Genomic DNA, 25,029 nt, shown 5'->3' with positions numbered 1-25,029 from the left:
TGAGCCCCCCAGGCGCCCCCAAAATTATGACACATTTTAATTTGGCCACAGTCCAAAGGCAGGGCCAGCTAAAGACACAGATGCCACATCATGAAGCCGACCCTGATGTTAGGGAAGGCCAAGTGTCCAGGGCACAAGGATGTCACCAGGAGCCACTGACTTATGTGGGTGCCCCCAAACCAACGGCCAGGAGCACGTGCGTGTGCGCACGTGTGTGAGGAGAGACGCGGAGAGGCAGAAGTAGCCCTTCTTTGTCCCAATCCATTCTCAACTCATTCCCGGAGTCAACACTGCTCTGCCTGTCTCCACAGGAGTTCTAGAAAGACAAAGAGCTAGATACACATCCAAGTCCGTATCTTCCACTGTCAGATACAAAGATGCCAGCGGATATCCTACGTTAGCGGCTCGAAGGACTGCAGAATAAACCGTCACAAAGACACGTTTCCTCCAAAGATCGGAATGGAAGCAAAGCCTCCTGTTTGTTTCCTTCCTTCGTATCCGCGAACTCGGGCCGGGCACCGAATCTGAGAGGCACCACCTTTCTGGCTTCTCTGCCGGCATGACGGAGAGCAGAGGTGGCTACGAAAAGAGGTTACTCGCAAGTAATTTTGGCTGAACTCAAACGAACCGGCCCGTTAGAATCACAATCCAAGAGCGTGGTCCCTTTAATTTAGAAAACAAACAAACAAAAAAAAATTCAAGCTCCTGAATTAACTGGTGGGGCTGGGAGAAGGCGGGCATTCTTCACTTCCGCCCGAAACTGGGAAAAATGTGAAGACTTCGGCTCCAAAGCCATCCCCAGTGCTGCCTTGGTCACAGCTCCGGGAGCTGAGCGTTGGTCGGTCACCGCGGCTGGCATTCCAGACATCCCACGGCCCCCACTGCAGCCCACGCCCAGCTCCACGGGCCTGGGGAGCAGAGAGGGGAATCTGTGGCCAAGTAGGCATGGGCGTGGCCAGTCCCAAGTGCATTACAAAGGGACCCTCTCGCCTCTGAGCCCTGGAGGAGAAACAGAAGGAGTCCCCCCGGGAATCCGATTTGCTAAAGCGAGCCTGGCGGTCCACTTGGCTCTCGAGCACTGAGAGGGAGATGACCAGCTTGGACCCGAGGAGGTGTGTCAAGGCCAAAGTTAGACTCCAAGTCTCAGAAAACCTTTCTGAGGGGTCTTCTGGCTTACATAAAGGGGTCAAGATGGAAACGGGCTCAGCTCCCCTTCGGTTGCTAGGAAGCACCGGGGCAGGCGAGACAAGAGAGCCACTACATGGGGTCCAGGCAGGCGGGCCGGAGCAAGGGCGGTGCCCCAGGCAGCGGCCGGAGGACGAGCAGAGGGGGCGTGCGGAGGCCCGGGGGGGGGGTCACAGCAGGTGCTGTCCTCGGTCGGCATCAAACCGGAAGCGCCATCACCTCGCAGACCCTGGAGGCCCGTCTCAGCCAGGGGGGCCAGAGGAGTAACCACTGACATCTGGCTTCGCCTCGCGGACACCTGTGAATTCCTGCAAAGCACTAGCCTGGAGGACGGAAACGATCAGTGGGACGGGGAGCTGGAGTCCTCACGGCTCAATCAGAGAGCACAAAGCCACCAACGCGAGAAAGGCAAGGACCAAAGGCTGCTCTGGTGGCCACTGTCAAAGCACAGGCCCGCTGATGGGTTATTCATCCCAGGCTCACCGGAGGCCAAGGATGCGCTCTGTGGTCCAAGACCGACAGAAGCCACCACTGTGCCTTTGCTCTCCGTCCTCCGGTGGCTTGGGTCCACTTCGTGTTGCCATGGCAATCCAGCCGGCCGCACGGTCCGCTGGACCCGAAGCGGGCGTCCGCAGGGAGGGCCGGGAGGACCCAGAGAATTCGACTCTCTTTTAGCTGAGCTCCCGTGGACGCAGCTTCCTGATCCGCCAACTGGGGCGGAAACACCTGCAACTTCTCATTCCATTCCGGTCACCGTCCTGGGGCTGGCCTTGGCGGAGAAGGAAAAGTCTCCCCAAGGCAGACACGCCTCCGAATGCCCACCCAGCCACATTCGCCAAAGCTAATGACTTCCTTCACAATCGGCCTCACGGGGGAAAGAGGAACAGGGTCTGTGTGTCCGCAGGGTGGCGAAGCCACCCCAGGCCCACCTCTAAGGACACGGGCCCCGGGTTAAGAGCACAGATTCTCAAGCCACACTGCTCAGGTTCAAACCCTGTCCCCGGCTTCTATCAGCTGCATCCTTTGTTGGCTTTTGCTCTCTGTGTTTCCGTTTTCTTCTCTGTAAGACAAAAATAACAGCAGACTCTTGCTCCCGAGGGAATACATTTCGGAACGCTTAGAACAGGGCTTCATACGTCCTAAGCGCTCTGTGAAGGCCGGCTTTGCTTAGCCCTGGGTGCAAACTTCTCCCAGCCAGAAGCCTCCAGGCCCCAGCCTGGGTGCTTTCTTCCCCCCGCCCCCCCCTCAACACCCACGAGCAGGCCAGTCCGGGGGCCCTGGAGGCTGCTCCCCCCCGAAGGCCCTTACCAACCAACATGGCGGAGCACAGCCGCCCACATCCTGGATCCGGCGTCTCCCGCTGGCTCCGGGCGCCGCCTCTCGCCTGTTCCTTCCCTCGCGGGCCCCACAACGTGCAGCACTTCTCGGGCAGTATACTTGCTGATTGCTTCCTTCACTATTACTCACAACAACCAGCTAAGACACTGCCAAAGAAACACTCACAGCTGGCCCGGTCGGCGACCCGGGCGGCAGGCCTGTGCGGCCTCTCCCCGGGACCTGTGGATGGGAAGGAAAGAGGAGGAGGAAAGACGGGACGGTGGAGAGAGCGGAGACCGGCAACGGATCCCGACAGGGCCGGCCCACGACTCACGGACAAGGAGGGAAAAAACCCAAGTCAGCACTTTCCTGGAAGAGAAAAAAGTTCGAAGAGGACAGTAGTTTCAAACCGCACGTCCACGCGCAAAGGGAGCCACGGAACAAAGCAGCACCGACTGCCCCCCCCGCCCCCCCCATCCTGGGAGCCACGGAGAGGGTGTATCAGTCAGAATTCTACCAGGGAAACGGAACCAGAAGGAGATACAGAGTAAGAGGCTTATTTCAAGGAACTGGCTCACATGATTGTGGGGCTGGCCGGGGCAGCCCGGCCAGGCTGGAAACTCTCCGGCAGGAGCTGACACCACAGGCCACAGGTGGAATTTCTTCTTCCTCCTCAGGAAAACCCCGGCTTTGTTCTTGAGGCCTTTCAACTGATTGGACGAGGCCCACCCACGTTATGGAGGATCATCTTTACTTAAAGTCAGCTGGTTGTAGATGCCACCCACATCTGCAAAATGCCTTCCCGGCAGCACCTAGATTCGCGTTTGGTTGAATCACTGGGAGGAGGAGCCCCCCACCCCCCCACCCCCCGGCAGCCTTCTCACACACCCCGCAGGGCGCAGGGCACACGGCTTCTCCTTTCCTGGCTGCCAAACGTCCGGTGGGAGTTGGGGGGAGTTTGTTCTCTCCGTAGCCTTCTGTCCCCAAACGGGCGAAGCCATAAAGCCCTGCCTAAAAAGCAAACCGGACCGGGCTTTTAAGTTTTAGTGTGGAAAATACGCCTCCGACGCGTCCAATTTTATCCCGAAGCTTCGGAAGTTCCAGAAGGCCACCTTTGTCAGCCTGGAGCGCCGGCAGCCAGCTTTCCCGTGTCCAAGAACCACCCGGTGAGGTGCGGATTCCCAGCTCCGCGCGCTTCTGACCCAGCAGGTGTGGGGTGGGGCCGACGGCACCTTCCGCGGCGACCGTCCGCAAGCAAGCGCGGGGGGCGGGCAGGAGCCTGAAGAACCCCCAGACTGGCTGGACCAGGCAGGGGACCCCCAAGTACTGAAAGCAGCGGCCGGCACGCCTGGTCTCCGCGAGCACCGCACGGCACGTGGGACGGCCGGGCCCTTCCGAGGACGGGGTGTGCGGGGCGGGAAAGGGCTCACGACGCCCGCTGGCTTCAGACCCGGCGCCGGGCACTGCTCTTGCCCAGCACAAAGGTCGGGTCAGGAGGGGGAGGAGCCCGTGTGCGTCTCCCGGACGGGCTGACTGCAGCAGAAGGTCCACGGCGCTGAGAGGATGTGGGAGGAAGACCGGGGCCCTGCTACATCTTGGATCCGGGCCGCCCTCGGGCTCCGAAGATGAACCAGGGGAAAACACGGCGCACAAAAGCAGGGCCGGATGCAACTTCTACTGCTCCTGCCCCCGGTTTCCACACAGAACCCCGTTTTCTGAATCCAGGCGGTGACCTGGGCGAATGTGTCTGCCCATGGAGGCTGCTCCCCAGGCACCAGGGTTGATCTGGCAGCTATGGTGGCCAGGAGGGGGTCCTTCCTCTTCCTCCTGAGTCCAGGGTCCTCAGACAGAGAGGACGATCTTCCCAGTCAGAGAGGGGAGGCCGGGACTTTGGGGATAATCTTCCCAGTCAGAGAGGAGAGGTCTGGACTTTGGGGACAATATTCCCAGTCAGAGAGGGGAGGTCCGGACTTCAGGGATCATCTTCCCAGTCAGAGAGGCAGGCTGGGACTTTGGGGACAATCTTCCCAGTCAGAGAGGAGAGGTCTGGACTTCGGGGACAATCTTCCAAGTCAGAGAGGGGAGGTCCGGACTTTGGGGACAATCTTCCCAGTCAGAGAGGGGAGGTCTGGACTTTGGGGACCATCTTTCCAGTCAGAGAGGGGAGGTCTGGACTTTGGGGACCATCTTCCCAGTCAGAGAGGGGAGGTCTGGACTTTGGGGACCATTTTCCCAGTCAGACAGGGGAGGTCTGGACTTTGGGGACCATCTTCCCAGTCAGAGAGGGGAGGTCTGGACTTTGGGGACCATCTTCCCAGTTAGAGAGGAGAGGTCTGGACTTCGGGGACAATATTCCCAGTCCAGAAGAGAGTAGCCTGGACTTTGGGACAATCTTCCCAGTCAGAGTGGGCAGGCCGGGACTTCAGGGACCATCTTCCCAGTCAGAGAGGGGAGGTCTGGACTTTGGGGACAATGTTCCCAGTCAGAGAGGGGAAACCAGAACTCCAGGGAGGGTGAATGATCAGTCAATGCACGAACTCTGACTGTGTTCTACGAGACACAAAGCACGCCAAGTCAGCAGTCTTAACCAAGTCAGTGTCTCTTGCAAAGCTGCAACCCAAGGTCAGAGTGAACGTACTTAGATTTAAACGTATGTTCTCTTCTACCGAAAGGCCTTTGGTTCAATTACCAGCGAGCTTCTGTTGCTGAAAGGCCTGGGGCTCGGTTCAGAGCCCTGACTTTGCCTTCACTTGACTTGTCCCTACAGGGGCCCTTGTGACCCTCAGGCCCAACGCCTCTCGCTGCACAGGCAGGGCTGTTGGTCCAGGGAGCCAGGGCAACACGAGGAAACCAGAAGTCATCTTTGCCAAGGGAGTAAGCTCCTAGCACTGAAAGTGCTAAAGAAAAATGGATTCTGGCAACATGGCTCTTGGACGTTCCAATCCTGGAAAAGGAGGTGTCGTCTTCATCCAGGAGATGTGGAAATCCACTCAGGAAACCTTCCCGATCCCACAGCGCGTGTCTCGGGAAGCACTGATGTACCTTCAGCACCCATCGGCTACTGACTGTGCTCAAGCCACGCTGGGTGGGGAGGGTGGGGACGTCCTGGGCCTCGCGGGGCCCGTGAAGAGTGAGATGGGCAAGAAATCGCAGACGTGCCAAATTGCAACCGTGAGCGGTTCTGATCCTCGAGAACAGCACTTTTAAGGCGCCTGGGGTGGCTCAGTCGGTTAAGCGCCCGACTTCGGCTCAGGTCATGACCTCGCAGTTCGCCGGTTCGAGCCCCGCGTCGGGCTCTGTGCTGACAGCTCAGGGCCTGGAGTCTGCTTCCGATTCTGGGTCTCCCTCGCTTCCTGCCCCGACACACTCCCCTGCCAGGCTTGGAAAGGAACCCGATGACTTTTACCCCCAGCCGTTAAGGGTCCTCCTGCCTTTCACAATGACGTTGAAAGCTGGAAGGCCTTTTTCTGCCCTTGCACCGGCCTCCTGCAGAAAACCTGACCCGGCAGCAGGAAGGTGATGGTGGCTCAGAGGAGCCCCAGAGACCCATCCACATCTGCGGTGACTTCCGTCCAGGCTGGGCAGAGACAAACCTGTCTCGAGAGTCGGGGCGGGGGGGGGGGGGGGGGGAGGGTGTCTCAGGGACGAGACCCAAAGAAAACCTCACTTGGATGTTTTCCGCCTCGGAAATTACCGTCCGTGCATGTCTGGTGGAGCCGGCTTTCCCAGGAGAGCAGCCAGCACCCTGTTTCTCCCAAATTTCAGGAGCCACCTGTGCCTGCCTGTCTCTCCACTGATCCCCTGGGTGAGCGGCGAGCAGGGGCGCTGGCTCTTGGGGGCCGCCAGCCAGAAGCCTACTGCCCTGCCCTTTGCCAAGCTGGGGGCTTATTCATCTAAAGCCTCGTAATATTTAGAATCCTTAGTTTCCCCTTTTCTAGTCCTTGCGAGATGGAGACCTGAAACAGCCAACTCTGGGAGACAGCCGATGCGTCGATGGGGAGAAGAGCTTAAATGCTAGAGGACCGCCGACCTGGATGGTCACTGGGAAAAGGGCCTGTCTGGGAAGTACAAGGCCAACAGAAGACACGATTGCCTAAAACTGCCCCCGCGTGAAGAACGGAGTACAAAATACACGTATTTTAGGGGCAAGCGTTACTGTCAGTTATTGACCACCCCCCTCCCAAGTCAGCAAGAAAACTGAATAAATTTAAAGTTTCTAATGTAGCAGGGGCACCTGGGTAGCTCAGTTGGTTGAGCCTCTGACTCTTGATTGCGGCTCACGTCCTGATCTTATGGTTCCGGACATCGAGCCCCACGTCAGGCGGAGTCTGCTTGGGATTCTCCCTCTCCCTCTGTCTTTGCCCCTCCCCTGCTTGCGGTCTCTCTCTCTCTCTCTCTCAAAATAAATAAATAAACTTAAAAAAATAAAATAAAGTTCCCGGGGTAGCAGATCCTGGTTGGCTGTCCCCCCTCCCCCGTCCATGCCCCTCTGCTCCTACTCACGGGCTCTGATTTGGTTCGGGTGACGCAACATCTACTCCTCAGGCCCATGCCTCACGAACTCCATCCGACAGCTCCTTCCCTTGCCACCGACTGGCTGGGGCCGGGCCTGAGGCATCACTCAGGCCAATGAGACGCGTGGGAAAGTCAGGGGCTTCGAGGAAGATTTCCTCACTCATCACAAGAGACGCCAGGAAAGGCTGGACGGGAGGGGAGCTGGCGGAAGACAGAGTCAGTACACAGAGGACGGCAGAGCAGAAACACGGAGAGAACCCAACTCCCTGCCGTCACCGGGCCACTGGACGCGACGCATCACGAAGCTGCTCTATGTTCTGTAAAACGGTTAATGTTCTGACTACTTAAGTCATTCCGAGCAGGAGTCTTCTCTTACTTGCAGAGGAAGGAATCCTAACTGATATATCCCGTAACCTAAGCAACTTGGGCATCACAGATGATCTTGGAATTTAAGAAAAAAAAAAAGAAATCACTTAACAGAAACAACATCTCTGCTATAAAAAGGTTCAACGACAGCAGAAACCGCCCTCCCCCCCACCCCCCACCGTCCTCTCCCTGCAAAGCAGAGTCAAGCGAGGGCAGTATCAGGCAGTCATGGTCTGGTGGTCACTTCCCGGTGCCCATGGGGGTGACATTCCATGACCGCAGGAGACGGGAGGGCGCAGGGACTGCTCGGAGGAAGATGCGAAACGTTTTCAACGTCAGACGGGACGAAGCTGATGTTTGCTTCGGGTGGGGAGTCCGAGCTTTGTTCTTCAGACCTGGGCTCCCTTCCCGTCTTCACGCCAGAGATCCGCCCCCCAAAACTGTCAAAGGGCTAAGTACGGTGGGAGTGAAAATGCCAGAGGCGGGTTTCCCCAAGGAGAGGTGATTTCTGAACTTCAGACAATTTCCAAATACAATCCGGCCCCCAGCCCAACCCCTCCTTACGGAAAAGGAAGAGCCCACCAGGCCCCGATAAATCCCTCCATAGGCTTTCTGTCTGCAGTTACTAAAAACAAAAACAAAAACAAAAACAAAACTCTCACTGTTTCTGGATTTTTCTCATTGCCTTCCCCACTCACTGGGAAGCAACCAGGCTCCTTAAGCAACAGGGCTCCGTAAGACGTTTACTTTTTCGAACAAAGGATCAGACAATTAGAAATGTTTTTCTAAGGCCCAATCCAAATTTCCTACAAACGCAGTAAATCCTCTAGAAACAAATTCCTGATTCTCTCCGCTAATCCCACAAGTCTTTTTCTCAAGGTGTCAGTGTTCCCGGAAGCTGACAGTGAATCAAACCAGCAGAAAAAAAAATGAAAAGGTGGGTTACCTCCTTTGTGGGTTGAGGGAGGACCCGGGACCGGGGGCCGCGGGGCGCGGGGCTCGCTCCACCTGTCTGACCTGTTGGGTTTGCGGCCTCTGGGCCTGGCACCGGGCACGGCTGCCAGGGGCTGGGCTCACTGCCAGCACCCGGGCCCCTCGGGAGGTGTGCACTCACCTGCGGAGAGGTGCTCCCCACCCTGTGACCACCACTCCTCCCCGCCGCCAGCCGATCGGCACTGGTACATCTCTCCTGAGTCTGAGTTTGTAACTAAACCTAAAGCTGGTGGTGAGAAAGAACAAAATGAAAGAGGAAGGAGGGAAGGGGAGACAGGAAAAACCTAGCTCTCACCCACCAACAGTTCCTCGGTGACGGTGACGGTCAGGGAGGTAGAGCTGGGTGGGACCAGGAGCCTGGGCGAGGCGGTCATGGTCATCATCTTCGGGATCAAATTCCAGGGCTGCTCCTTCCCTCTGGGTGGCTATTTTGGGAAAGCAGCTTTACTCCAGTAGACTGGCTTCCGCGGACACTGGAATCCGGAAGACTCACAGCTCTGCCAGGCCTGGGCGCAGGTACAGGCAGGGAGAACAGCACCCGAGAGCAAAGGGCACATTCCAGGCGCCCTCGAAACTCTGCTCTGATCACACACAGGCCCACCTCTCCCCCTTGTCCCCAGCCCTGCTCCCTCTTGTCCTCAGCCCTTCGGTAAGGATCGCAGAGCACCTGGGATACCGTTTGGTTACAAGAGGGGGTTCCAGCTTGATGTCTGCACCAGGGTGCCGATGGGCACAGCCGCTGGGGCTGGTGGCCTCAGGCCCAGCGGCATCACAGGCTGTTTTCTTGCCACCCGGGACAAAGAGTCCTTGGTGGCCAGATCTAGCCTCTCTTCCCTTGCACTCTCTGCTGCCCGTCAAGTGCAAGTCCGTGGTGAGCACGTGAGCTCACAGCACCGGCTGAGTGCAAGGCCACACCGTGCATGGGAGAGGGAGGCGGGCCCCCGACCGCTGCTCAAGTTCAATCACAAGCTTTGGAGGCGGTCAAACAGGCCAAGCCTCTGGGAGCCACGGAAGGACAGAAATGGGGTGGCCCCCAAGAGCGGTGGGCACACAGGTCTCCTGATAACTGGGGTTTTCCAGGGCAGGGGCAGACGCTAAGTATAGGGACCCATTGCCCAGGACCCATTGAGGAGCAGTGGTGAGTTGGGCAGGACCCGACCTCCTGCCTCGGGGGTGACAACGCCGCTTCCCCAAAGGAGGGAAGGAGAAGGCTGCCTGGGCCGGGCAGGGCCCCGGGGCAACACTGGGCTCTGTGAAACCCCATCTCAAAGCCAGCAGCTAGCTCAGACCCCACGAGGAGCCAGCTGTCAACAGGCCAGCCCAGAGGCACGCACAGCAGTGGGGCATGACCCGGGTGGGTCCATCCTGGGGCCTTCCTCTTCCTCCTCCTCCTCCTCACTCTCAAACAGCCAGTCCTGGGTCACAGGCTTTCAGAAAATCCCCCAAGCCCCGGCCAACTTCAGACCGCCCTGGCCCTTAGATCATCTGCTAGTCGCTGGGCTAAGACCCAAAGTAACAAGAGAAAAATACATATCTAGTGATTTCGGAGAACCGAAACGCAAAGGTGCTCACCGTCACCTTGGGAGCTCCCCGTGCCCTGAGATACTCCAGGGAAGCATTTACCGAAGGGGGCTAAAAAAAAAAAAAGAAGGTGAGGGTTTCTACCCCCCCAAGTGGTAGGCAAGAAATCTTTCAACTTTACATACAAAGCCCCACGATAAGTCATTTGGGATCCCCCAAAGTGGGAAGGCTGCTTGTGGTCAGAGCAAGCGTGAGTCAACGAAACAAACAAATGAGCCGGATGAGGTCAGCCTTTTGGAAAAGGAACAAAGAAAACTGAAAACTGCACCCAAGCGAGAGGCAGCTCACCATTCCCAAACGGTGGTCACAGAAAGCCCGTTTCTGAATCCTGGAATCCAGTGGTTCTCAATGTGGGGGGCGGGGGGTGATTCTGTCCCCCAGGGGGCATTTGGCAACGTCTGGAGACACTGGAGGTGGGGGGGTGCCACCGGCATCTAGTGGGTACAGCCCAGGGATGCTACTAAACTTCTCACAACGCACAGGGCACCCCCCGAAACAGAATTACCCAGCCCCCAATGACAGGAGTGCCGTGATTGACCAACAGCCTAACACAACGAAAAATATTTTTCTCTCTTCCATAAAAGTCCCGGGCAAATAGTCACCTGTAGTCCCTGGACATGTCCCTCAGCCCGGCGGGCCACGGGTGGGGACCCCCTCCTGGGGTAAGGCTGGGTGATCACGGGGTCTGCATCTTTGGAGGGACCTCTGGGCACACGCCCCAGCTCTCCAGGCTGTCACCTGCCGCAGGCCAGGGGCTCCCAACCTCAGAGCTTACCCCACTGGGGTTCAGTGCTGAAGGGCTCACACGAAAGGGAAAGAGAGGTGACAGTTCCACTGTCACAGCGGACGGGCTCACCCGCGGCAGGTGCTTCACGGGCGTCAGTGACCTTTCACATACTTTGTCCCGCCTGAATAAATAAGAGCCTCGCCCGCCCGTTAAAGCGGTCTTTCTGCGTTCCTGACCCACCAGCCCAGTGGGACAGCAGAGGCCAAGTGCACAGGGGTGGGGAAGGGAGAGCCGAGCGTCCACCTTTACATCCCACGGGGGCAGGGCACGGAGGGAAGCTGGGAGCTGATCGAGAGCCCCAAGCCAAGAGCAGCCGGACTCCTCCCCAGACCTGTGGAGACAAGCCTGGTGAGCCCCAGGGGGCCAGAGCCGAGCTGATGGCAGACACACGTGGGGGACACCCCAGCGCCTGGCTGCAGACCCCTGGGGGTGAGTCCCGCGGAGACAGAGGCTCCAGAAATACAGAGGCTCGAGTTCTTTCTGGTCTGTCACGGGCTCGGCAAATGCTCCACAGAAACCAACCAGAAAGCTGGGTGGACAGGAAGGACACAAGCCCAGAGCTGACAGTGGCCGCCTCTGGGGACTTGGGAGCTGGCGGGGGGTGGGGGGGGGGAGACGCGGGCCGGAAATGGGCCTATCCCACGAACTCCGTCTACTTCGGGATCGTTTGACTATTTATAAGCGTTACCACTAATTTCATCATTTAAAAAGAACATTCAAAAGAGGGGCACCTGGGAGGCTCAGTCGGTTGAGTGTGCGACTTCAGCTCAGGTCATGATCTCACGGCTTGTGGGTTCAAGCCCTGTGTCAGGCTCTGTGCTGACAGCTCAGAGCCCGGAGCCTGCTTCAGATTCTGGGTCTCCCTCTCTCTCTGCCCCTTCCCTGCTTGTGCGCGCGCGCGCTCTCTCTCTCTCTCTCTCTTTCAAAAATAGACATTAAAAACAAATTAAAATAGGGGCGCCTGGGTGGCGCAGTCGGTTAAGCGTCCGACTTCAGCCAGGTCACGATCTCGCGGTCCGTGAGTTCGAGCCCCGCGTCGGGCTCTGGGCTGATGGCTCGGAGCCTGGAGCCTGTTTCTGATTCTGTGTCTCCCTCTCTCTCTGACCCTACCCCGTTCATGCTCTGTCTCTCTCTGTCCCAAAAATAAATAAAAAACGTTGAAAAAAAAATTAAAAAAAAAAAACAAATTAAAATAAACAAAAAGAACATTTAAACGAAAAGGATGAGAGCAGGATAGCTCATATCCGAACCCGCTTTCCCGGGAATACACCTCACCTGCTCGGGGAAGCTCTCCCCTGTGGGCCTGCATGGGCTGCTGTTCCCGGTCACCAGACCCCAGACAACTGGCCCAAGTGAGACTACAAAGGCCAAAGAGAAGGACAGAGGCGGGGAGGCAGTGCCTGATGCCAAACAAGGAAATGAGAAACACAGCTCATGTGCCAGGCCAGGAGCCCACGTGGGAGGGGGGCCGCAGGCCTGACACCCCCACATCTCCTGCCAACATCCTCTGAGCGGGTGGCCGTCCCCACGGACGGTCCCCTCAGACCCAGACAAGATTCTGGAACCATCGCTCCCCACTGAGGTTCACAATGAGGAAAGTCCTATGTGGCTAAAATGCCCCCCCTCGAACCCAAGCGTGGCGCCTCTCATCACCCAGCCTGCTCTCAAGGCACTGCACCCCGCTTCCGGACCCTCAGAACCCGAGATCCGATTTCCCACTTAAAACCTTGCCTCAGGGGGGTGCCTGGGTGGCTCAGTCAGTTAAGCGTCCCACTTCGGCTCGGGTCATGATCTCGCGGTTCGTGGGTTCGAGCCCCGTGTCAGGCTCTGTGCTGATAGCTCAGAGCCTGGAGCTTGCTTCGGATTCTGTCTCCCTTGCCCTCTGCCCCTCTCTCACACACTCTCTCTCTCAAAAATAAATATTTAAAAATATTAAAAAAAAAAAAAAAAACCTTGCCTCAGGTCTGAGCTCGGCTCGTCCCTACTGCTTTATCCTCCCACGACTTCTCTCCATCATGAGTTCTGGGCTCCCCTCCCCTCTGTTACCCACAGCCTGCTGAATAACTCACACGTAGGTTCCCCAAGACCTGTCACCGTTCCAAATTGCCCTGTCCTGCAAGAAGGACACAGACATCTAGAGACAAGGCTGGAGCTGGGTGGACAGGGGCTGACCCAACGGGACAACTCACAGACTCCAACATTCTTATGACCACCCACTTCCTGCTAATATCAGTGGCAAAACCGGAGAGCGATGTTTGACCATAAAAGATCACAATTTGGGGCTCTGGGTGGCTCAGACCATCTGACCCTTGATTCCGGCTCAGGTCATGATCTCACTGTCCATGAGATCCAGCCCTGAGTCTGGCTCTGGGCTGACAGTGTGGAGCCTGCTTGGGGATTCTCTGTCCCCCCCCCCCCCCGCCCCTCCCCCACTGACGCGGTCTGTCTCTCTTGAAATAAACAAGTGAACTTAAAAAAAAAAGAGAGAATATCAGCTACGAAAGCAAACAAAAGCTGCCCGGAGAAGTCACTTCACTGCCAGGGGTGCAGTGAAATGGGCCAGCGAGAGGGAAGCTGCTCCTGGAGCCCCAGTCTGGGGTCCTGGCATGCCTGCCGGCTCTGGGGGGCAACTGGCGATCTGAGATGCAGGAAGGAAGAGAACGGAAGAGAGAGAAGCCGAGTCAGACACGAATCCACGGCACTGGGCAGTGAATTGATTGGGGGGGGGGGGGGGAGAAGCTACTTCTGCCCTCCGAAGGATGGGCCCCGGCATCAAGTCCGTTTGTCAGTGACCCCATCAGGACCCAGGGTCCGAGCGTGGTCGGCTGGCTCAAGGCCGGCCTGAGAGACATTACAAGGAGGGCTGCGTGCGGACCCCCAAACGTTGCCCTTCCTGCTCCCACACGCTGATGGCTCACTTTCCACCTACACCCTCAAGTTCCGGACTTCCACGGACCTGGCCCGACCCCTGGTTCACTGAACCAAACCTGCCCTCTGCAGAGTAACAGACACCCTGATGTGCAAACTCGTTGGCTGAGCCGGGACTGCCTCGTCCTCGTCCCGTTCAGGGGATTTTGCATTTGAGTGTAGAGTAAATTTGCTATCTGGCTTAAGCCAAAAGAACCAAGCTCTAATTTTTAAATGTCAGCCACAAACCAGCTCACTGAAAGAGACGGGGTGGGGGTGCGGGGACGGCAGAGCAGGGGAGATCTCTCTGAGATCACAGACCAGGGCCCTGGCTCACGGATGCTGATGCTGGCTCTCCTGACCCCCACCCCCGCCCCCGCCCTGTGGCACTGGGGAGTCTGCCCTGAACATCCTCTCTGCCAGCTTTACCAACTGACTTCCGCTCATCCTTCAGGCTTCCAGAACTGCAAGAGAATACACTTCTGTTGTTGCAAGCCCCCCTGTCCCCCCAGTTTGTGGTAATTTGTTACAGCAGCCACAGGAAACTAACACACCCCTGGAGTCATTGATTAACTCATTAAACAGCAGCAATGGGGGTGGGGTGGGGAGGGAGGAGTAAGAAAGCCCTTTGATCCGCCCAAGTTCCTTCCCTTCCTCAGCAAGTACTGTTAGCCCAATGTGGTCTTCTGTGGATATTCGCACGGACACCCCGACATGACAGCTGGAATTCAAAGTCTAGTAAATAACACAACTGATACTAAACAAAAGCAACGAATCAAAGCAAGGCTTTGTTTTCAAATGGCACCCGCTCCCTTACTCTGGTATCGGGGGGAGGGGGCAGCTTGCCCTTGAGATCCACTCATTAACTCGTACCTTACACACAGCGCTAACCTGTATGGGGATGGGGGTTTCTGACCCACAGTCATTTGGAAGCAGAACTCAGAAGGGTGGAGAAGGTCTGCTGAAATCAGATTCACCGACAAAACCAAGGGGAGACAGGTGAGGGGCAGAAAACGGAAGGGACGGAAATGCTATCAAACACGGTCACCGACACTAAAAAGCCCCACGCTCCGAAGCTGGGGCCTTCAGGCCATTGTTCCACACTACACAGCACGGCCACGGCCACGAGGGTTCAACGTGATGATCTGGCTCAGCAGGAAAAGGTAAAATTGTGTTTATTCTGCTTGAAGCAGCATACCGTTCCCTTGATCTGCCTGTCCCTGCAGTGGGCTCCAGGGTGGTCCCCCTGCCCACGGGGAGAGAAACCACCCGAGAGGTCCTAGGCAGAGGGTGTCCACCCTCTCTTCCCCGTTACCCCTACCCTGGATGTCGCGGAGGGATGTGGCCACGACTGTATCGAGCGCAGAAGCAGTTCACCAAAGTGCCCCAGCCACGTGACCACGGGAACGCATGAAGACAGGAATAAAGGAACGAATGAATGAATTTCAAAGCATTGACGAAACGTCTGAATTCTTCACTAGGCTCTTCCTTTTCTCCCTGCTGACCCTGACTCAAGCTTGATTTCTCTTTCATAAAATTCCCGGGACCGGTTAACCATGGAAACGGCCACGACGGTATTAACTCCCTGGAGGGCAGATACCTGCATTTCGGGAGGATCAAGAAAAAAATGTAAGAAATGCGGCTTGGTGTCCTGGCTCTTTTTTTCCCTTTCAGCTGCCAACTGTTGACGTGACAAGAAAGTTCAAGGACAAATAAAATCAGAAACTGTGGTGGAGAGACCCTGGCAGGGGAGGGGGGTGGGGGGGGGGGAGGCCGGCAGCCTCCTGGTGTCCACACCCGTGTGCGAGCCCCTCCCCCGAGTGCAGGGGTGACCCACGACTGGTTTCTAACCAACAGAAGAACGGCAAAGGTAATGGGACGTCCCTCCCGTGCTGCAGTCCAGTCCTCAAAGTGCCTGCACCCCCACTGCCGTTCCCTCGGCACCCCGTAGTCACCCCCTCTGGGCAGCAACAGCGTGCACACACTGAGTCACCACGTGCATCGGAGTCCGGCTTTGCCACGACCACACTTACGCCTAAGTTTCCTCATATGTGAACAACGCAGACAACGTTAGCTTCCTCACGGCGCCGACACAAGGATTAAATGAGGTGCTTAAAACAGCGCCTGGCACACAGTAAGAGCTCAATAAATGTTCGTTACGTATGCATTAAGTATGCACCTTCTGCTGTCCTGACCGGACCATAATGTCCATGAGGGCAGTGACAGTCTGTCTCACCCGCTGTTGAACACAGCCTTCAACACAGGGCGGATCGAGGAATACGAGCGGACCAGCTCCCGTGATCCTCCTGGAGACTCTTTGAGGGCAGGAGTTATTTATTCCCCGGTAGGAAAAGAAAATGGGTTGAGGAATGTTCAATTCTTGCCCAGTACCCCTGAGGAAACGAGAGATACAGTGAGGACCATCTCACCTCAAAAAACGTTCTCTGCATTTCTCTGCTGCCTTAAAAACAACTCATAACAAAGTTAACTTGACACATATTTAAGGAAAAGCAGAAGTGTTAGCCCCCAGTACAGTAATTAGGCTTAAATGGAAACAATTCACATAAATGAGCATAATTAGCACCGTGCATACACAGTGGCAACTCGGGTTTCTAGAAGCATTTGGGAGAAGGTGTGATTCTTCGGTGCAGGGGAGAGAACAGGAGAGGCGACCGAAGCGTTGGCTTTTTTTCCGCCAAATCAGTGTTGAATGATGTGGCTTATGAATGGCTCTAAGGGAATGGAACTTTTGAAGTGTTTGGGGGGTTAGATGCATTTCAGGGGATAAGACAGTCCTCAGCGGGCACCGAAGTGGGGTGCCGGATTGGAATTGTGGGGCAGCCAGCAAGGGGGGGTTACTCCCGAAACCGAGAGGGAAGAAACCCAGGGACAAGTCCGCCCCCTTTGCTAGAGGCCAACAGTCTCTCAGGAAAAGTCTGCACCCCTCATCTGTGCCCCCCATCTGGTTATGCCCTGATTAAGGAGGGGGTGATCAGGGAAGGGAGACGCCTGGGTGGTACCCAGGGTGAGTAAATTCAACACAGCCCCCACCCCCAGCAGCTTTCTCAGAAAATGATCAAGAGCTGTTTGTCTCTCCAGGTTGGAGGCAAGGGATGTTAATCTCCTTCCAGATTTGGAGACAATTCTGAGAACCACCAGCCTTGCAGAGATCCTGGAGGAGGGATAGCATTGCTTAGGGCTCAATCTCGTGGGCAAGATTAAAAAAAAATTTTTGTTTTTTTAATGTTCATTTATTTTTGAGAGGGGGGGGACAGAGTCTGAAACAGGCTCCCGGCCCTGAGCTGTCAGCGCAGAGCCCGCCACGGGGCTCGAACTCCCAGACCGCAAGATCATGACCTGAGCCGAAGTCGGACGCTTAACCGACTGAGCCACCCAGGTGCCCCAACGTGGGCTAGGATTTTAAACTGGCTTCACCCCACCACGGGTGGTGGGTTTCAGAACAGACGGGTTATGGGGACAGCAGTCTTATCCACTTTCATCTTTAATCCATTTTAATTAATTTTATTGCGACATGATGTGACAACCTCAGAACATGTCTAGCGCCAGGATCAGGAATCAGCTCAGCCCAAGTCAACTAACCCTGCCCCCCACTCGCCAACCGTCAGGACAACTCTTTCTCCTCTGGATGGACGGTCCCTTTCCCCCCGCCTACTTTCCAGGAGGAGGAGGCGACAATCAGGCAGGAGTGCCCGCCCACAGGAGGTGAGGTGGGAAGCTGGGAGGAGTGAGTCAGCACTATTCTCAGAAAGGGACAAGCCAAACGTCAAATGACAGGGCGGTGAGAGGTCACTTGGCACCACAGAGGTCAAGGTGGGGCCCCAGGGTGAGAGTGGTCGACACCGTGGGCTCCGGGCACTGGATCAACCCCACAATGCACTGGGGTCAGTGGCCACCGGCCCATAGCCAGCGACTCGACTCAGGAGCAGGGGGTATATTCTATTTGCATCAACCCAAGGCATTTCACACCATTTAAATATTTGCAACACTAGTTAGCAATAACAACAAAAACGAAAGCGATTTTTAGGAAGGGGAAGTTGAGAGGGATATTTGCAATGCAAAAATCAATCAAACAACTCCAAAAACCTTACTCAATACTATCGGGCGTAGAGGAAGGTTCTTCTGATTTATGAAAGTACTAAATATCTGCGAAAGAAAAGCTCTTGACCTCTGACGATGCCTCCCAGCTGCCACAGCAGCTTGGTCCACACTTTATACGCGTTGTCTCATCTATCTGATACCGTGACTCTACGAAGTAGGTCCTAGCATAACCCTAATTTTATAGAGGAAGAACCAAACCCAGGAAAGTTAAGTCCTATTTGCAGATGCATGAAGCTAGTGGCAAAGAAGACCTGGGTGTCGAGCCCTTGACCGGAAAGTCGTGGGCTTAATGGACACTGGGGACCCCAGTGAGAACCAAGGTGCTTATGAATGGAGAAAACCGATCCACACGGGCCGCCAGACCCTGGCATCTAGCAAGCCTCTGCCTGGCATCTACAGCCAGACCCAGAGGGGAAAGCCCCAAGGCCAGTCACCAACCGCTTTCAATCCACAGGACTCCAGAATCATCAAAGCTGAGATTTAAAGAGGCCCCTTCCAGCCCTCCCCGGCTGAACAGAAGCAAGGAGCGCTCGCTGTCACACAGCCTCGAAGAAAAAGATGCCCCGGGGAACCCGGGTGGCTCAGTCGATCGGTGGTCCGACCTTTGGCTCAGGTCATGATCTCGTGGCTCGTGGTCATGATCTCGTGGCTCGTGAGTTCGAGCCCCACGTCGGGCTCTGTGCTGACAGCTTGGGAGCCTGGAGCCCGCTTCGGATTCTGTGTCTCCCTCTCTCTCTGCCCCTTCCCTGCTCACGCGCTCTCTCTCTCTTTCTCAAAATTAAATAAACATTAAAAAATTAAAGAAAGAAAAACAGATGCCCATTTCTCCAGGTGTTGGAGCGCTCTTCCTTAAGGTCCGACATAAACAGACGTTTCTGTTCCCTGTCCTAACACAAGAGACGGGCAATCCTCTCAGACAAGGCGACAGACAAGTGCAAACCCAGCCAGGAGTGCTGGAGGGCTTTGGGGTGGGACTGCGCCCACATCACCCTAAGGAGGGGAGCCCCACGACCTCCCTGCGCCTCGCTTTTCAGCTGTCAAAAACACAGACCGTAATCCTTGGGCCCTCCCCACCTCACAGAGACCTGAGGACATACTGTCTGTCAGGTGTCACAACCTGGGCTGCAGCAGGGGAGGGGACGGGGCAGGGGTAGCAGGAGGGGGCCCAGTCTGTCACCCCCCCCCCGTCTGACAGGGTGGGGGGCAGGCTCTCTCAGTCTCTGGCTGCTCCTCCTGTCCCCCCCCCCACCCCCGCTCCGGCCCCCGGGGGGCCTCAGCCCTTCTGCTGCACCAACCCTCCCTTCCTAAGAAGCCTCCACTGATCCTGTAACAGACTTCTAAACCTGCCTCTTGCGTGCCTAATCCTGCGAATGCCATTCCCTTCGGTGTACCTCTCCCTTCCCTCCAACTGTCTCAGAGCCCTGGCGGCTCTCCCGGGCTCAGATCGAATCCCTTCTGCTGTCACAAAACCGTCCTGGCCTCTCCCCAGCCCTGTGAGCCCCTGAAACCCCAGAGTACCAACCATCCGATTACATTCCCCGGCTGGGCTTTCTGCCCCGCGCTGCACAGCGGTCCCACGAGTTTCTGTGCACGCGTCCAACCAATCTTTAGCAAATAGCTGCCATTTGCCAGGCGCTCTTCTGTCACTTCCCTTATCCGTTCTGTCCCTGTTCTCCGAGACAACTATCCCCCACCTTCGCTTAAACCTCCACTATCCCCTCCCTCGGCAACCTCCCCCAATCCTGTGGCATTTGGTACCACCGGAGTCACAAAGATGCCCCTGCCCTGACCTCCAGTTTCTAGCACCCAATACCATCCCCACTTGGGTGTCTGACAGGCAACTCTACCGCAGCCAGAACGGAATTCCGGATCCCCGTAAAATCCTGGTCCCCCGTGTCAACAAATGATTCACCGGTCTGTACAAGCCGCAGACCCCGGGTCATCTTTGTCTCCTCTATGTTCTGTTCTATCCCCCCGGGGCCATCCAGCAGTGGACCCTGTCGGTTCTCCCTTCAAAACCCACGCCTCTACCCCCATGCTACAGCCCAGTCCGAGCCACTGCGGTTTCTAGCCAGCCCCCAGGAACAGCCTCCTGTGGGTCTCCTCGCGACCACCCTTAATTAATTCTGTACATTTCTTTACCCAGCAGCCAGAGCGATAGTTTTAAAACCTAAGACTGGGGCGCCTGGGTGGCTCAGTCGGTTAAGCGTCCGACTTCGGCTCAGGTCATGATCTCGCGGTCCGTGGGTTCGAGCCCCGCGTCGGGCTCTGTGCTGACCGCTCGGAGCCTGGAGCCTGTTTCAGATTCTGTGTCTCCCTCTCTGTGACCCTCCCCCGTTCATGCTCTGTCTCTCCCTGTCTCAAAAATAAATAAAACCGTTAAAAAAAATTAAAAAAAAATAAAACCTGAGATTATGACACTTACAGATCAAAACTCTCCAAAGGCTGCTCCACATCAGCCTTTGGGTTTCCCAGGACACACAAAGCCCTAGATGATCTGGCTCCTGCTTGACCTCGGCCGCCGCCACTCCCCTCCGGCCTCACTGGCTTGCTTGTAAACTTCTCCAATGCGCCAAAGGCAGGACCCTTCTGCCCGCAGAGCCTTCTCCTCGCCTTTATTCAGGTTTCTCCTCAATGACTTAATCCCTCCCTCCCCCATCAAAACCACTCTGCCACTCTTCACCCTCCTAGCCCTTCACGGCGTTTATCTCCACCTAACGTTGCTTTAAAAGTTCCCTGTGTCTGTGTATCGCCTGATTCCTCCAACAGAAGATAAGCACCACAAAAGCGAGGATTTTCCTTCGGGTTCACCGCTGTATACCTCACGCTCAAATAACGGTGGCGCGGAGCAAAGGCTCAATAAATATTTGCTGAAGGAATGAACGAATGAGTCCGTGCAGCCATTCTCTTATTACCTACGCCTGAGCTCCTGGGACCCGAGGTTGAGCAGCCTCCGACCAGGACTGCACGGTCCCTACTTTTGTCTTCCTACACCTCCGAGCCCAGGTACAAGGGCAGGTGCCGGGCGCGGATGGCAATCAGCTTACATAATCGACACAAAGTACTGCCTAGCAGTTGGTGATGCAAGGGCCCGGGGGCCCGCGCACGTTCGGGATTACTGATTGGTGATGTGCACCGAGGACTCGGGCTGGGGAGTAAAGTGCGGTCCCTGTGGCTGCCACATCTGTTAGCCAGGGGACCCTTGAGGCCAGACAGACAGCTGGACTCGGCAGGGCAGAGCAGGCCAGTCCTGGCCAGTCCTCAAGCTTGGGAAGCTCAGGAGACAGGCCACTAACCCACATGGCAGCAGATGGGCTCCCGGGGTACCAGCGGATGCTGCCCCATCGGCCCCCTGCCCCGGGACAGACCCCCAAGGGGAATACTGGCAAGTATAGGAGCCTTCTGTCCTGCCCGGCCACCCGTCTCGGCCATTACTGCACAGCACTGGATGATCTGGCCCGTTTGACCATCTAGCGGCACATGCAGAGTATGAAGGCTTCGGGGAGTGGCCATTTGTCCCAGAGTCTTCTCAGGCCTGGGGGCAGAGGCAGAATTGACCCCACATAACTCACCGTGAGCGGTTCTGTCCCATGATGCAGCTCGTAGCATCCACTGCGGGGGTTCCACTAATCCGGGCAACACTGTCACTCCTCGCTGCCGGAGACCAGTATGGACACACCAGGAGGGCGTCGGCCCCGGGCCTCTCTGCACAGCCATGCTGTCCCCTTGCTCCCTGTGCTCCACCAGGCCCAGAAACAGTGAAGGCACCAGAGCATGAGCCCTGTCAGTGCTACCGGACCACATCAACCAAAACCGGAGGGCGAGGGAGGGTCCCCTGCATTGCGGCTTGCGGATCCGGACCCCATCCTGACCTGAAGCTCCCAGGCCGGACCCCACCCCGCTCTGGCCCCTGGGGGCTGGGGGGTCGGAGAGCTCATGTTCACCTTGGGGACAGGAAGGCTGAAACCCCGTCCCCTGTTCCTCTCTTTAAAACGCGGGCTGGCAGACTGGGCCCCTGATGTAACGTTACCGTAGTGGCCACAGGACTACTTTTCCTATCTGCTGAGATTTGTCACAGCCACCTTGGGGAGCTAGTCTCCACGTCCCCACTTTCAGGAAACCGAGGGATTTGCTCCCATCGTAGGTGGGGGAAGCGGCGGTGATAAAACCAGAGTCCCCATTTCCACCCCTACACCAGCGAGCCCCCTTCTGCAACCACCGCGGAGAGCGAAGACGAAGGAAACAAACAAACAAACAAACAAACAAACAAAAAAAAACCCCAGCCGCGCAAAACCCAGAAAAGGAATCCTTTCTCTCCAGAGATTATGAAATCAAAGAGCATTTTGTTGCCTCTTGGAAATTCTTCTCCGTATGACTCGGAGGCCACACAATTCAACAACAGGGTTCCCATTATGAGGAGGAAAGTTCCTGCCTCCTCCTTTGCGAACTTTCCAACGGACTGAGAACACAAGCGTTTACCTGCGCTCCCCGTGGGACCGGGCGAGCCTGCGGCGCGGGCTTCCAGACCCCTCCTCCCCGGGGCTTGGCTGCAAGGCGCCCGCAAAATCTCGAGGTCCCCCCGGATCTGCGCGGCCACGGAGGGAAGCGGCCCGGCTCTGAACAAGCCCAGGCAAGCCCAGGCAGAGCCCGCGGCTGGGTCCTCCTCCTGCGCGCACCACCCGGCCCCGGGGCGGGAGACGTGTCTCTCCAGCCCGAGACCCCGGGAGCCGGCTCTGCGGAGACGGGCCGGGCGCCGGCCTCTCCCCCACCTGGAAAGGGAAAGGGCCAGGTGGCGAACCGAGCGGCGCTGGGGGCGGCGCCAGCCCGCGTCCGCTTCGGGGCGGGGGCGCTGCCGGCGCCGGGGTCACGTCGGGGGGTGGGGGGTGCGCGCGGCCCGAGGCCGCGGCGGGGCGCCCTGGAGGGGGGACGGCGCGCGCTCGGCCGCGGGGGCCCGGGCGCGCGTGTGCCGGGCCGCACGGCCATCGCCACCCTTCCGGGGCTCCTCGCCCCTCCGCGGCGGGACCCGAGGGGGCCCGTGAGACGGCACACAGAGGCCACGGGGCGCTCGCCGCGACGCGCAGCCCGCGGCCTCTCCCCGGGAGGAGGGAAGGAGGCACCAACGTCCCGCGTCTGGACCTGTCGTAGCCTGGAGAGCTCCAAGGTCCCACGCGTTTAAGGAAGCCCCGGATTTAAGGAGACGGGAAAGGACTTTCCAGTGCCAGGACCGGGCACCCCGCCGGGGCCCCCGCCCGCCGGCCCGGCGCCCCGCCCCCACTCACCGCGCCCCCAAGTTCCGGCGCTGCGGGCCACCGGGTGCCGCGCGCGTCCCGGGGCGCAAGAGGCGGGCGGCGCGGCGCTCGGAGCCGGGTGCGCGGGGTCGAGGTCGGCTGGGCAGAGGGGTCGGGCGCGGCCGTCCCGCACCGGGTAGGTGTCGGGGGAGGTGGGAGGCGGGGGACGCAAGGCCTTCCAGGGTTGCGGGGAACGCAAACGCAAACGCAGACGCGTGTCCTGGGCACGAGTTTCGGGCAGGACCGCTGTCTCCCACAATCGCGGTTTCCAGGCTGCCTTCCGTCTGGGGAAGGTCGGCATTGGTGGGGACGTCCGCGCAGGGGCGGCTCCAAAGATTCCCCTTCCCCTCTCCGCTGTGGGGATGGGGATCCCCGGCCACTACCCCGCACCTAACCATCCTAGATCCCACCCAGGCCCACCTGGTCGGGACCTCGGGACCCTTGGCAGACAAGTTGCCCTGGGGCTCCCTCTGCAAGTGTTTCTGCCCTAGGGGTCGTTGCAGGACGGGAGATGGCTTCACGAGAAGCAGACCCTCCCTGCAGACTCACAGACACTCGCAGGACCCCCTGTGATGCACCTGTGATCTAGCAGGCACCGGTCTCCCGGAGGACAAAACTGAAGGGCACAGGTCTTCTGGACTTCGTGGTGGTGCAGCGGCTCCCTGAGGTGACGGCCGAAACTCATTCATCTGGGGGAGAAAACAAATTCATTTTACTGGGAGAAAATGGTCCTTGTGGGGACAGCAGGGAAAATGGTCCTTGTGGGACAGCGGGGAAGCCGCTGCTGCCTAGGTGTGTAATTACAAAATCACATCTGGGCACACTGGAGGGAGCTGGTGGAGGCCAGGTATAAGCTGCCCCCATTTGATGGATAAGGATGCTGAGGTTCACAGTGATGAGTCCGTGTGGAGTCCGGTGTCTCCCAGACTTTTCCAGGGATTCTAGAACAGTCTTAGAAAAGGAAACAGCCGGCCAGCAGGTGAGAATGCCCAGGTGCCCGTGGATGGCTGCAGGTGAGGCCTGCCTCTCCCCACCCCAGCAGTGCTGGGTAGGCGACAATTCCCCGCCCACCCTCACCCCAGGGTGCCCATCCCCATGGGGCAGATGGGGTGAAAATGGCCTTCCCAGATCCTCAAAGACTCAGGAAGGATAAATGAGGCCAGTGGCTCTGGAGGCAGTACTGGGGAATGGAAAGGCAAAGGGGATTCTAATCCTGACTTGCTCAAGACCTTGAACAATAATAACAGCTAATTTGCATGAAGTGCTCGCAGCGTGGCGGGCATCAAGGTAAACCCCTCCCCAGGTAGTGTTGTGCAATCTTCACACAGTCCCGAGAGATTGGTACTAATGCTGTCCCCGTTTACAGGTGAGCAAATCAGGGACCGGAAAGGTAAAACTTGGCCACCATCACAAGGAGGTGAGGGGGTGGAACTAGGACCCAATGCCTGCCTTTTAGACCCCCAGCCGCACTCTTGAAGCACTTGCCATTTTGCCTCAATTTAGCAGATTGCTTAGCCTCTCCAAGCCTTGGTGTCCTCATGTATACAGACAGCATCAATTTCAGGATTCAGTAATGTGGAATGAATGAATGAATGGAGGCCCTGCCCCTCAGGGCAACTGGAAGCATTGCACTAGACAGAGTGCCTGTGCACAGAGGCACTTTGGCACATTCCCAGCTCATCTAGGGGACCCTGGGGTGCCAGCCCCCCAGGATGCATTAGTTTTCTGCTCTATGCATGTGGACACCTGGGAGCATCCTGTTTGAGAGGCTCTGCCCTCCTCGGCCCTCTTTATTCTTACTTTCCTTTCAGAGCCACCAAAATGCCTTGACCTGGGCAGCTAATAGTTGAATGAATTCCCTTTGGAGACACCAGGCTCTCACAACTAAACGGTTGGGATAACCGGATTCTTAACCTACTCTTTCATCCAGAGAAGCCAAACCATATCCAGGCCCTATTATTATTATCAACA

Source organism: Panthera onca, chromosome C1 (genome assembly GCF_046562875.1).
Source record: "Panthera onca isolate mPanOnc1 chromosome C1, mPanOnc1 haplotype 2, whole genome shotgun sequence".
Taxonomy (NCBI): domain Eukaryota; kingdom Metazoa; phylum Chordata; class Mammalia; order Carnivora; family Felidae; genus Panthera; species Panthera onca.
The sequence above is the reverse complement of the archived record's forward strand: the minus strand, read 5'-3'. Positions refer to the sequence as shown.